The following is a 13,569-nucleotide window of genomic DNA, read 5'->3' as shown; positions in this document are numbered from 1 at the left end:
TTTTTTTTTTTTTTTTTTTCCAGTGTGAGTAGGAAGACTGGAAGACAAACCAAACTTTTAAAATTGAAACAATTTATCAAGAAAGTGAGGCAAGGTAGTTTTATCCTATAAAACTGGTATATAGTTTGAGAGGCACTGTGGCTGATTTGTATAGATTTTTGTGGGTTGAGATTATGGGGATAACCCAGTTTAGAAAACAGATAACTGAATTGAGTTTCACCAATTTAGACACCTCTTTTACATCTAAACATTAGGGATTTCATGAGCCTGTATTAAGCGTAATTCTGAGAGAGATGCTGGAACATAAAAAGTGTATGTTAGACTGTCATCACAAGAGTTTCATATAAAAGTTTCAGAGATAAATAAAGTTGTGCCTAAACACAAGTAGGTAAGTAAACTTATAAGAAAATAGATAGACACTCTGTAGGGATTAGTGGTTACGTAACTAGTGACAAATTTGTATAGCACCACTCTAATAAACTACATAGAAATTTTGGTTTTGAAAGATGTACATAACTTAAGCACATGAATAGAGAGCTTCATCTCTTGTCCAAGAACCATAAAGCACATAGGTGCAGGGTGAAAAGTGAGTACAATTTGCCTGGGTAAGGCATTTGACAAATGCATCCTATTTATAGCTTATAGGCATTTTACTTTCCTGACCCTCCTTATGCAAGCTGTAAATTAAGGCAGTGTCAGCACTTTCACTATATAGGTCATGTTCCAATATATAGTGGACAAATCTCAGTCCAGTCCTTAAATAAGTGTACATCTTTCACTATATTTTTCAAATGAGCATGGAAAAGTATCTCAAGTCTTTATTCATTATGACTTTGATCTGGCAAATATGCTGGAAAAAGCTGATATTTCAATGCAGATGAAGGGTATGCAATGGAAATGTAGTGGTAATGAAATCATAGAATGGTTTGGGTTGGAAGGGATCTTTACAATCCTTTAGTTCCAACCCCCTGCTATACACAGGGACATCTCCCAGTAGACCAGGTTGCTCAAAGCCCCATCCAGTCTAGCCTTGAATGCTTCTAGCGAGGGGGCATTCACAGCCTCACACTGGGCAACCTGTTCCAGTGTCTCACCACTCTCACAGAAGAATGTCTTCCTAATATCTAGTCTAAATCGACCATGCTCCAGTTTAAAGCCATTTCCCCTCATCCTGGTGTTACATGCCCTTATAAAAAGTCCCTCCCTAGCTTTCCTGTAGGACCCTTTCAGGTACTAGAAGGCCACTATAAAGTCCCCTCAGAGCCTTTTCTAGGTTGAAGAGCCCCAGTTCTCTCAGCCTGACCCTGTAGGGAAGGTGCTCCAGCCCTCTGATCATCTTTGTGGCCTCCTCTGGACCCACTCCAACAGCTTTATGTCCTTCTTGTACTGGGAGCCGCAGAACTGGACACAGTACTCCAGGTGGGGTCTCATGAGAGCAGAGTAGAGGGGCAGAATCACTTCCCTTGACCTTCTGGTCACACTTCTCTTGATGCAACTCAGGATATGATTTATCCTTCTGGGCTGCGCATTGTCAGAAAGACATTGAGTCTTTCATCATCCGACACTCCTAAATCCTTCTCCTCAGGGCTGCTTTCAAGCCATTCTCTGCACAGCCTGTATTTGTGCTTACGATTGCCCCGACCCAGGTGCAGGATCTTGCATTTGACCTTGTTGAGCTTCATGAGGTTGGCAATGTCCCACTTGTCAAGACTGTCCAGGTCCCTCTGGATAGCATCCCCTTCCTCTAGCATATCAACTGCACCACTCACTTTGCTGAGAGTGCACTCAACCCCACTGTCCACATCACCTACAGAGATATTAAATAACACCAGTCCCAGCACCGATCACTGAGGAACACCACTCATCACTGGTCTCCACTTGGACATTGAACAATTGTCCACAACTCTCTGAGTGTGGCCATCCAGACAATTTCTTATCCAGTGACTGATCCATCCATTACATCAATTTTTCTCCAATTTGACAACTAGGATGTTGTGCGGGACTGTGTCAAACGGTTTGCACAAGTCCAGGTAGATGACATCAGTTGCTCCTCCTTTATCCAGTGACACTGTAACTCTATCATAAAAGGCCACCAAGTTTGACAGGCACGATTTGCCCTTGGTGAAGCCATGTTGGTTACCACCAATCACCTCATCTTTATTTTCCATGTGTCTGAGTAGGGCCTTCAGGAGGATCTGCTTCATGATCTTGCCAGGCAGAGAGGTGAGACTGATTGGCCTGTAGTTCCCTGGATCTTCTTTTTATTCTTTCCTGAAAATGGGGGTTATGTTTCCCTTTCTCCAATCAGTGGGAACTTCACCAGACTACCATGACCCTTATCTGCCAGTTTCCTCAGAACCTCTGGATGGATCTCAATGAGTCTCATAGACTTGTGCACCTTCAGGTCCTTAGGTCCTGAGATCTTCCTTCTCCCAGTTCTTACCTTTGCTTTCTGCAACTTGGGCAGTGTGGCTAGAGGCCTTGTCAGTGAAGACTGAGGTAAAGAAGTCTCTATGTTCCCCTTTATGTCTCTGGCTAGATTTAATTTCAGCTTTCCTAACCTGATCCATGGCTCCTCAGACAACTTCTTTGTCATCCTTACAGGTAACCATTTCCTGCTTCCATTCCCTATAGACTTTGTTTTTGCACCAAATAAAGTTCAGGAGCTCGTTGTTGATTCACAGAGGCTTCCTGGCATTCTTGCCCACCTTCCTCTTTCTTGGGATGCACTGCTTCTGGGTTTGGAAGAGATGGCCCTTCAATACTGACCAGCTTTCTTGGGCCCTTCTTCCCTCAAGGACTTTATCCCATGTCACCCTGCCAAGCAGTTCCCTGAAGAGGTCAAAGTCTGCTCTCCTAAGTGTAGAGTAGCATTCTTGCTGTGCACTCTCTTTGATGCCCTAAGGATCTTGAACTCTACCATTTTGTGGTCGGTCAGTCAAGGCTGTCCTTGAGCCTCACGTTACTCACCAGCCCCCTCTCTTTGGTGAGGACAAGGTTCAGCACCACCACCTTTCCTTGTGGGTTCCTGTACTACTTGGAAGAGGAAATTATCATCGACACATTCTAGGAACCTCTTTGATTGCTGGTGCCCTGCTGCGTTGTCCTTTCAACAGATATTATGGTGACTGAAGTCCCCCATGTGAAGACTCTCCTATCTGTTTATAGAGGGCCTCATCCACTCAGTCTTCCTGGTCAGGTGGCCTGTAGCACTGAATGTATCGATTAATTTAATTACACCTACTGAATAAGATGGTATCTTTTCTCTTTCTCCATTCATGACTAGACCTGTGATAAGCTAAAGACTTATACATATTCATTATAGAAGATATTTGCAGAATTATTTTACGTGAAGTACAGTGTAAAACAGCAAGCACTATTTTTTCATTATTACTTTATATCTTGAGCAGGTAATTTGTGAAGGGTGAATGAAGTGTGTAGGAAGTCAGTAATTTAAAAGTGTTAATCTTTTCAATGAACACTGAACAAACAATTTCAACCATTAAGGGATAGAGATTGTACCAACTGTAGACAATATTTTCCTACTCAAAATCAGTGGTCAGATATGGGCAACACAGCATTTGATCTAGATCCACAAAAACATACAGAATACTTTGCATGTAACAGCCTCTTCATTTGGAGGAAACACCTACCCTTTGTTTGGTATGCAGAATCCTTCCTAAGCAAACCAAAAAAGCAAAAGTGTCTCAGACAGTGACAAACAAGAGTACTCAGTGTTGCCAAAGCTACTTAATGATGCAGTAAAGCAAGATTCAAAGTAAAGCAAGACTTTCCACTGTGAATATAGCAAGATGAACAAAACCAGTGTCAACGAGCATCTCAGGGAAGAGGATCCAGGAAGCATTCCTTATACCTCTCAGCTCAAATCTGCACAGCAGAAGAAAGTGCCCTCTTTCTTGTACTATGGATTTTTGTTTTCATTGGAGTACCAAAGGCTCAGTTCCAACAGGCCAAAATCGAGGGACTTTCCACCAGTAACTAGTGATTAGAGCACGCATACAATCAGAAGACATGACTTATTTCAGTTTAAGGAAGAGACTGAGTTCCTGCATTCTGGGAATGAGCTCAGGACACTGAAACTACCACAGGCACACTCTTGGTGCAAGGAAAAGGAGTTGGGTTCTTGTACTTTGTGCTAAGGTGTGAGATCCACGTGTGATAACTGTGCTACAGTAAATCCTTCAGAGTGAATCCCTTGAGATAGGCACTTGGACACAGATTGCATTGTGGATATGCAATCATTTAGAGCATGATTGTGTGCCAACCAAGTTATATATACTTAAGTCTTTCCCACTGAAAAATGAGTTCCTGAATTGCCTTCCTGGATGCAAGCTTATAAATTCTGCCTAAAGTTCCTTTATAAGGAATTAAAGTGGGCAGTGGATTTCAACTTTGTCTTAGAATCAAGATGAGTAGCTATAAATTCATAAATTATTTTAATTATAGCCTTAGTTCTTAGGCTGGTTAAAAAACACAGAACATTTTAATTAAGGAAAGTTCAAAGTTTCACATTTTTAAATCATTCCTGACAAAAAGATACACCAGACAAAAAGATTAAGAGGCCCATTTAAACTTAATTTCAGAGTTATTTACAGATTTGGCTGTAGAATCTCAGGAAATTCATTTTGCGTTAAAAGATTAAATGCTACAGCTTTACAGAGGATATTTTGTAAGAGTGAGACATAACACAGAGCTTACATTATCTACCTGTGTGTCAGATGCAACACCAACTTACGCATCAAGCTAGGATAAAAGGTCTCAAAGAGTCGAACAGATCTATTAATTTGCACCAGTATGTTCTTTGATTTACAAAATAATATTTTACTTAATTTCTCTCTTTTCCTGACCAAATGTAGGCTTTACTTTTTCATAAATGTGTATACTGTAGTCTAATCATTTTTTTGTCATTTGCCATTGCAGTGATTAATCTACCAGAGATTCACCAGATAATGCAAAGAAGCATTTAATTACATTCTTTGATGCTAAAACATACCAATAGTTTTCTCTGCACAAAGCATAGCTCTATGTGTTACATTGCCCTTTTGTTTTTAGTTGCTTCTATGAGTTTTAGCAACATATCTCAATATAGACAGAGAAATACAACAGAAAACAGATGTTTAGTCGCCACACAGGCTTAGGACTCCTGAGACATTTGGAGGAGGTCGCTAGTCTCTATTTTCCCATCAGAGAAAAATACTGCTAATCATGTTCTTTAATAGATTTTTCAATGCATCTGCTTCACAGTAACTGTCAATAGATTCTCAAAATTAATTACTGCAGCTTTTTTTATGTTTCTCTTCCATTAGTCTTTCACGCTATTAGCAAACTTGAGGTCCCATCATGGAATCCACAGGATTAGACTACGTGGACAGTGATTTTATCTTTCACAAATTTATTCAGGATCTACAGTAAATTATGTAATAAATGTAATATGATACATTTTGATTCAACACATTTTGATTCAACATGTGATAGGCAAGCATCTCTTTCATAGAGTGTTTATAGCTCATTTAAATGCTTTCAACTTTCTCTGCTTTCCTTTTGCATCTGATAAGCCCTGACACCGACTTCTTTCAAACATGCAAGTAACATATTTTTCTAAACTACAGAACAAACCCTACAACCTCTCTAATTCCTAACCTTTTAGGTACCAAAACAGGCATGTTTTGTTTTTATTTCTAAATTAGAAAAAATCATAGATCAGAAAGAGACTTCTCTTCCACCAACTCTTGAATCAAGAAAAAACATCTGTCACTCTACATATTATTTAACAATAAAATATTCATTTGAAGATACAAGGGAAAAGAACGCAGATTAAGAAGGGTGTGTTAAAAAACCCAGGCAAGCATTCAACATAAATCAAATCAATATGTAAATTTGTGTTTGATTGGGAATCCTGCATTTGCCATGTAAGACCCCAGCAGGGATTAGAGAGCAGCTATGATTAATGAGTTTACATGCCTCTAAATTCCAATTAAAAATCTCCAAATACTAATGTACCACTGGGATGCAAGGAGATTCATCCAATTGTGGATGCTGGGACGTGCTTTTTTTCTTTTTTTTTTTTTCTTTTCTTTTGGTAATGAAAACCCCTGGGACCTAATATCTTGATATATGATATGCAAAGGTAAAATGATTGTTAGTTAACCATTCTCTTAAACTGCTGATAATTTTCCTTTGTGTTGGAGCAGCATTACTATCTCCAAAAATAAAACTCTCCAAAATGGATGGCAAATGGATTTACTGGAAAGGAGGAAATGGCAAAACACACCAGTATTAGCTGATTCAAATTTATAATTGGTTTGGAGAGGCGATGCCCAGCATAAGTGGAGTTGAACAGCAGATCCATTATTGGCATGTATTTGCTTTGTTACAAGAAAACGTCTCAGTTAAAGTTTCTTATTAACCAAAAGAAAAAACTAGCTTTAGATCAGGTGATGTATAGATGACATACCAAAGGAAGTCAGAACTTTGTTGACACATAAAAACTGCAAAACACTGCAGATAATCTTAAAAGTAACAGACATATTTAAAATACAGTGGATCACCACAGAAGTCAAAAGAAATGTTTTCCTTCCTGATAAGCACTTTCCCAGTAATTGTGATTTTTGGAGAGACAGATTTTATTTTCTTCCAAGCCGTGCTTGAAGTTAGAGATTGCTTGGGCATAGACATCTTTGATTCCAGCCTTCTGCTATCACAAGGCATTTTGAAAAGTATCAAGCTTTGTAAAAAAATATAAATAAATAAAAATTCATTGCTTGCCTTGGCTTGGCTTTTTGAAAGGATTTTCCTCAAAAGTTCATCAGTGATTACAGTAACTGCCTCCTGAAGGTTCTTCCTCACAGACTGCTGGAAACTGGGAGAAGGAACCCTGAACCTCTCAGACACCCTGAACCCCTTTGCTTTGCCTGGGAAAAGGGGGTTTTGGTCAAGAAAAGAATTTTGGGCTACACACACCTTTGGAGTGACTCAGATTTCATATTCTTAATCTGATCACGATTCTATTGCTGGTACAAATTGCCTCACTTTCTCTCATGCTCTTGAATACTCCTGGGTTTATCTTTTTGTTCTTTTTGCTGTTTTTCTTTCTCTTTATTATTATTTTTCCCCAAGAACACATTTTAGTTGCAAAAGCAAGTGTTGATCTTCAGCTCAGTTTTGTACCTTTCCCTCAATGAAGTAGTAACATGGTTGGAACCACATTCTTGATTAATTAGCCTAATCATCTTTCAGCTTGGAGGTCGTTCCGCAATCAGAGACATTATATCTTTGCAAAATAAAATTGGTATACAAATCCTGAATAGAGCAGTAGCATAATCTGGCAAAAAATAAAAATAAAAATAAAAATGAAAGAAGGTAGGGAATTTTCAATAATACATGACGGCACACATTCTAGGCCCTCTGATTGCTTGAGCTGGGAATAGAGTGGGACATGTTCAAAACAGGTGAATTTTACTTATTTATTTGAATCATGTGGGCTTTTATTATTTATTTATTATTATTTGGTTTGGCCGAGTTTATCTCTTCACTAGAATTCTGTTATCAGCTACAAAATGACACCTTCCTAGACTGACTGAAATTTCAACTTAATACTGAAATATATTGTTTTTTTTCTCATAAGCAATATTTCTTTCTCCAGACAGACTGACTATAAACTGCTCTTTAAAGATTTCAGGAGCATCTTCATAATTCAACTCTGATGCTTCAGAAAAAATGATTATGCTCCGGATAGCAACTGTGCCTTTCTGAAGATGAGCTCTGAAAACAAATCACCTATTGCAGATTTCTTCAGAACAGCTGACCAAACAACACTGATATAACTTCCTGCAATTCTCAAAAATCTCCACAGACAGAAACTGTTTCTCACTCTGCTTTTGAAGCAATTACAAAAACCATAATTAAGCCCTGTTTCCTAATATTATGTATTGCCCTTTCTTGAAGAAAAAAAAAAAAAAGAAAAAAAAAAGCCTCCTCTTATGGTCAAATAACATTAGAAGCAAAAATCACTTAATTTACAGGCTGTTAGCTGTGCAAATCCCACCTGTCCTTCATGCATATGGAGGCATGTGAATGAAAGACGGTGAAAGCCACAGGGATCAACTTATTCTCTTTCTTACCAGGCTCTTACAACTCTGAACTCACAGGTACTGACCGTGGAGGCAGGGGAACACCCTCCCATTGAACTCATAATTGAAGCAGCTTCTTATGATAATCCATTGGTCACTGTGGAAGCCCAAGAAGAATCATGACATACTTTGGCCTAGCCCCAGAGCTTGAGGAGGGCACAGGAATGTTTAGGAGGATGTTCCCTTCTCCTCAACAGTCACAGTCTTCCAGTAAGGAAGAAAGGATAACTTACACTTTCCTTTTTGGAGGTCTCAGCAGTCAGAACTAGGACATGCTTGCAGAGGAGGGGAGTGTCTGCCCTCCGAACACTGTTAACACAGCAATATGTGCACCTACCAATGAATTTACAATATGTATCACCTCATACTATTTAATATATAAGGTACATATTTTTTGCTTCTAAAAGAAAGCCGCACTGTATTATAAGTCCCAATTTTTGTCTGGATTTGACATTACAAAGAGAATTCTTTGGTATTGCTGTCAAAACAAATGAAGCAAAACACAACTTACAGACTTACACTGATACAGATTGACGATAAATATGAAACATTCTGTGTCCTCTCTTGGATGTTATATGTTTACAAAGGCATTGGTGATTTTGTTATTACACTAGGCTTGGTTGATTGTGACATTTTTCTTGAAAGATGATCAAAGATTACTTCCAGCTAATAGTCAAACCCAAAAGGTATTAATAACGAATGCTAGAGCCCAGTGTTTAGAAAAAAGTGTGACAAAAGACTGGGGGTAGCAACGCATCACATTCTTGTGCATTCATTTTTTTCAACTTTTGAACAGTCAACAAAAGAAGTGATTGGCAACAAATATTAAATCAAGTAGGAACAAAGGCAGCCCTTGAAACTATAATGAATGTGCAGCTCTTTCTGAGGGAAGAGAGTGCTGAAAGCAATGAGATTTCATGAAATAAGAGCTATGGCTTAAGCTGTAATGAAACAATAAATACATTCTTCATGAATATGAAAAGATATTTCCAATTTTTCATTGTCAGGTGTTGGCTCTTATATTACTGCAATCTGCCAACCAGCGCTATGGGGTTTAAACAAAATAGAAGAGATAAGACTGCAGATTTTTTAATATAGCAGTAAGTGAAAAAAATCATCATTTTTTATCTTACCTCCTACCTTTTGTATGTGACAGATAAAACATGTTTCAGAAGGGGACAACCACTACTAGAAAGGCAGCTGCTTGCTTATTTATGTCTTGTTCTGGAAGTACTTCCACAGGATGCCTGAATGCATGTGCCACCTTATTTCAAATAAGTCAGCTTTCCATCATGAGAAAACTAAGCTGCATAAAGAGACTTTGCATCTGTTAATAAGAATTTTCCTATCCTTTTCCTCTGTTGGCTGGATCTCTAGGACACTCTGCTGTGAACTAACTTATGTAGTAAGCCACCCTATAAATGAAGGTGGATTACTACAATTACTTTTTATTTCAAGAAACATAAATATCACGTTGATGTGTGTATGAAAACAAATGAACATCAAATATGATTTTCCACTTTATTAATGCCTTCGTGCCTCTCTCTTTTCCCACCACCAACTTGTAGTGTATACCTATTTATTTCTCACTTCTTTTCTTCACCTTCCTTTCAGTTCTTTTTTCTTCTCCCTGACTCTTACTTCTTACCTCTTTGTAAATCTCCTGTTCCATAATATTACTTATTATTCTCATTTTATACTTCCTCCAGTCTTCCTTCTCTGAATCATCCCTTATCTGCTGCTGCTTTTCTCCGCACTCCCACCCCACACACCATGCTTATTATTGCTCCAGTCTTTAATGTGCACCTCAATCCCATCTGTTCTTTATCTCCATGTTGTCCATCTTATCCTTTTACAGACAGACCATGTTGTTTCTTGCTGCCCACATAAGAAAGAAGGAGTCTTTTAGCTGGTCTGCTTTTCTTCATCTTCTGTGTCTTTCTCACACCACATCCCACTTCATAGTGAATGTTAATAACAACTTTATAATATTTTTATCAAAAATAGAAAAATACAGTTCTGAATCTGTAAAAAAGAAGACAAGGCTGCTTTGCTTTTGTGCAAGGTCCCAAAGATAAAGTCTTGCCTTTGTTGTCTCTATTTTGTCCTGCTGCTGTTTCTGACATGCCAAACAATTTACATATCTCAACAACCTTTACACTTCCTTTAAAACATAGCTTATAGGAACTATTGATGAGAAGACGCAATAAACATTATCCAGAGAGGAGAGTCCATTGGACTGGCTAAGGAACTGGGAAATTACTGATGTAAAATATACAGAGCACTGAGGAGATATTTTATAAAGCTTTTGTTTGTTTGTTTTAGATGAAGTTTTAGATTCTGCTAAATGACTTCAATTCCGAGTCTCCAATATGCTTTGGATCACTTCCTGGAGCCTGACTAAATAGAAATGACTCTTAGTCATAACAAAATCTTCTACCTGGGCAAGACCTTGCAAAGTCTTGAGCCTGGGTTGTGGCTCCACTACATCCCCTCTCCTGGGGGATGTAAGGATACAGCACAGCCCTGCTGAAAGGGACTTCGGGGCACTGGTGGATGGGAAGCTGGACGTGAACCAGCAATGTGCCCAAACAGTCCAGAAAGCCAACCATATTCTGGGCTGCATCAAAAGAAGTGTGGTCAGCAGAGTGAGGCAGGTGATCCTGCCCCTCTACTCTGCGTTGCTGAAGCCTCACCAGGATCTGTGTCCAGATGTGGAGTCCTCATACAGGAGATATGTGGACCTCTTGGAGCACATGTAGAGAAGGGCCACAAAAATGAACCAAGGGTTGGAACCCCTCTCCTTTGAAGACAGGCTGAGAGAGCTGGAGCTGTTCAGCCTGGGGAAGAGAAGGGAGACCTGACAGTGGCCTTTTAGTACCTAAAGGCAGGCTGTAAGAAGGAAGGAGACAAACCCTTTAGAAGAGTCTGTTGTGAAAGGACAAGGAGAAATGCATTCAAACTTAAAGAGGGAAGGTTTAAACTGGATATAAGAATAAGTTTTTTACAGTAAGGACAGTAAGGCATTGGCATGGGTTGCCCAGAGGTGCTGGATGCCTGGAGACACTCAAGGTCAGGTTGGATGGGGCACTGAGCAACCTTATCAAGCTGTAGGTGTCCCTGTTCACTGCAGGAGAATTGGACTAAATGGCTTCTAATGGTCCTTTCCAGCTCAAACGATTCTCTGATTCAAGATTATGGCACAAATGACCAGAAAAAGCATATCTTCCACTCTGGTGGTTTCTTTGACTCTGGAAGAAAATGATGGGGAAGAATTTAAAGGTAGAGATTCAGGCATGTTTGAAAATGCCAAACAAATCACTGAAGAAATTTTAAAGAATCAGCATTTCAGTAATTTAAAATTAGTAATTTTAAAATAAGCTTGAATGGGGCAGTTTCCTAGTTTTCTGCTGTTCATGGAGCAAGAGGAGCAGCAGAACTACCAGATGGTATTCTGCAGAAGCTGAGTACGCTTGCAGCTGATGAATTTAGGCTTAGATACTAAGAGCAAAGTAGGCTTTTTTATAAGGGCAGATTTGGATATTACTTCTTGCAACACTGTTTTGCTGTAGATTTCCAGTCTGTGTTTTGAAAATTTTGTTTCACAAAGAAAACATAAAACACATGGAACCTAGCATCTTGCCTTGTTGAAAGAATATGTGTATTTCTTTGCTAACAAATAGTTTCTTAAGGATCTTTTATCTGAACAAACTAAAATACATGAAACAAGGTTCAATTTTCAATATTTCAGTTATGATGATACATATGAAGTTCTTTTTGTTCTATGTAGTGTTTGCTTGCAATCTATACAACTGTGCAGCCACAGTACAATATGAAGAGGAAGTTATTAGTTAAAAAATCATACTTTGCTATTCTTGTAAAATGCAAGACCATTCATTTCTAATTAGACAAAATTCAAGGTTTATTTTTAATTTTCTTCCCTTTTTTTTCCTAGCAGAAGAAAGTACAATTCTATTGCATAATTTTAAAATAAGAAATATTTTGTTAATATTTTTAAATCTTATATCAATTTCTGTCTTTTTTTCATCCTGACAAAAACTGACCTTTAAGTTATAATGACTCTAAAAAAGTAGCATTTGTGGCCAATATTGAACTTGCTTTTTTCCAGCAGATTCTATTTTAGAATCATAGAATCATAGAATGAAGGTTGGGAAAGACCCACAGGATCACCCAGTCCAACCATCCACCTATCACCAATAGTTCTCACTAAACCATGTCCCTCAACACGTCAAACGTTCCTTGAACACCTCCAGGGTCGGTGACTCCACCACGTTCCTGGGCAGCCCATTCCAGTGCCTGACCACTCTTTCATAGTAGTATTTCTTAACGTCCTGCCTAAATCTCCCCTGGTACAGCTTGAAGCTATTCCCTCTAGTTCTATCACTGGAGAAGAGCCTGACCCCCAGCTCATTTCAGCCTCCCTTCAGGTAGTTATAGAGAGCAATAAGGTCTCCCCTGAGCCTCCTCTTCTCCAGACTGAACAATCCCAGCTCCTTCAGCCGTTCCTCAAAAGTCCTGTGCTCCAGACCCCTCACCAGCTTTGTTGCCCTTCTCTGGACACTCTCCAGGGCCTCAATGCCTTTCTTGCAGTGAGGGGTCCAAAACTGAGCACAGCACTCGAGGTGCGGCCTCATCAGGGCTGAGTACAGGGGGACAATCACTTCCCTGTTCTTGCTGGCAACACTGTTTCTGATGCAAGCAGAGAATGATCAATTAAGATGTTTTTATGTGCTTAATATTCTATACTGGTAATAGCTTCCAAAATGTTTGTTAAGATTGTTGATAGATGCTAAGCTGAAGAACCTGCTCTCTAAAAGTTGTAGTTTTGCAGGTTTGCATAGTGCAGAAAGTTTCAAGCAGTGACACAGGTAGTTATCACCTGATGTGACAACATGATGGTACTGTAAGCCACAGTACCTAGACTTCCATTGGATGCCTATGAGCCTGTGACAAAAGTGAAATTAACTCCTGTCACTTCAGTAAGGAATGATCAGAGAGATATTAAACAAATACGTAAATGTTAGAAGTCCCTGAAGTTTCCTTTAGCTGAAATGACAGTGTCAGCCAAGAACTCGAGGACTCAGTCTATGTTTCTCTCTCTAAAGCAATTAGTCAATCAGTGCTTTTAAAGATCTGTGAAACAATCTGTCCTATTTCATACGTCTGTACAAGAACTACTTTAAAGTGATTAGGTTACTGCACCAAAGTCTGGCAAACACTTTTACAATAGGCTTGTATACTGTTAAGAGAAACTGGTGGTATGCTAGGAAATGTCAGCTGTAATTAAAACCAATCATTTTCAAATACATTGCAGGCTTTCAAAATAGTGAGGAATGCTTTTTACAGAAAGAATTTTAAGCCCTGTGAGCATGGACTTCTTAAAAATTGTTTTTAATGT

The 13,569-nt window shown here is 38.9% G+C and overlaps 1 protein-coding gene across 1 annotated transcript in view; it reads right to left on the bottom strand.

The window, feature by feature from the left end:
* The window catches only part of MYO16 (myosin XVI), a 283,366-nt gene that overhangs the window by 6,005 nt on the left and 263,792 nt on the right, over positions 1-13,569 (bottom strand).

Source organism: Meleagris gallopavo, chromosome 1 (genome assembly GCF_000146605.3).
Source record: "Meleagris gallopavo isolate NT-WF06-2002-E0010 breed Aviagen turkey brand Nicholas breeding stock chromosome 1, Turkey_5.1, whole genome shotgun sequence".
Classification (NCBI taxonomy): Eukaryota; Metazoa; Chordata; class Aves; order Galliformes; family Phasianidae; genus Meleagris; species Meleagris gallopavo.
This window is presented reverse-complemented; position numbering and strand designations above follow the sequence as displayed.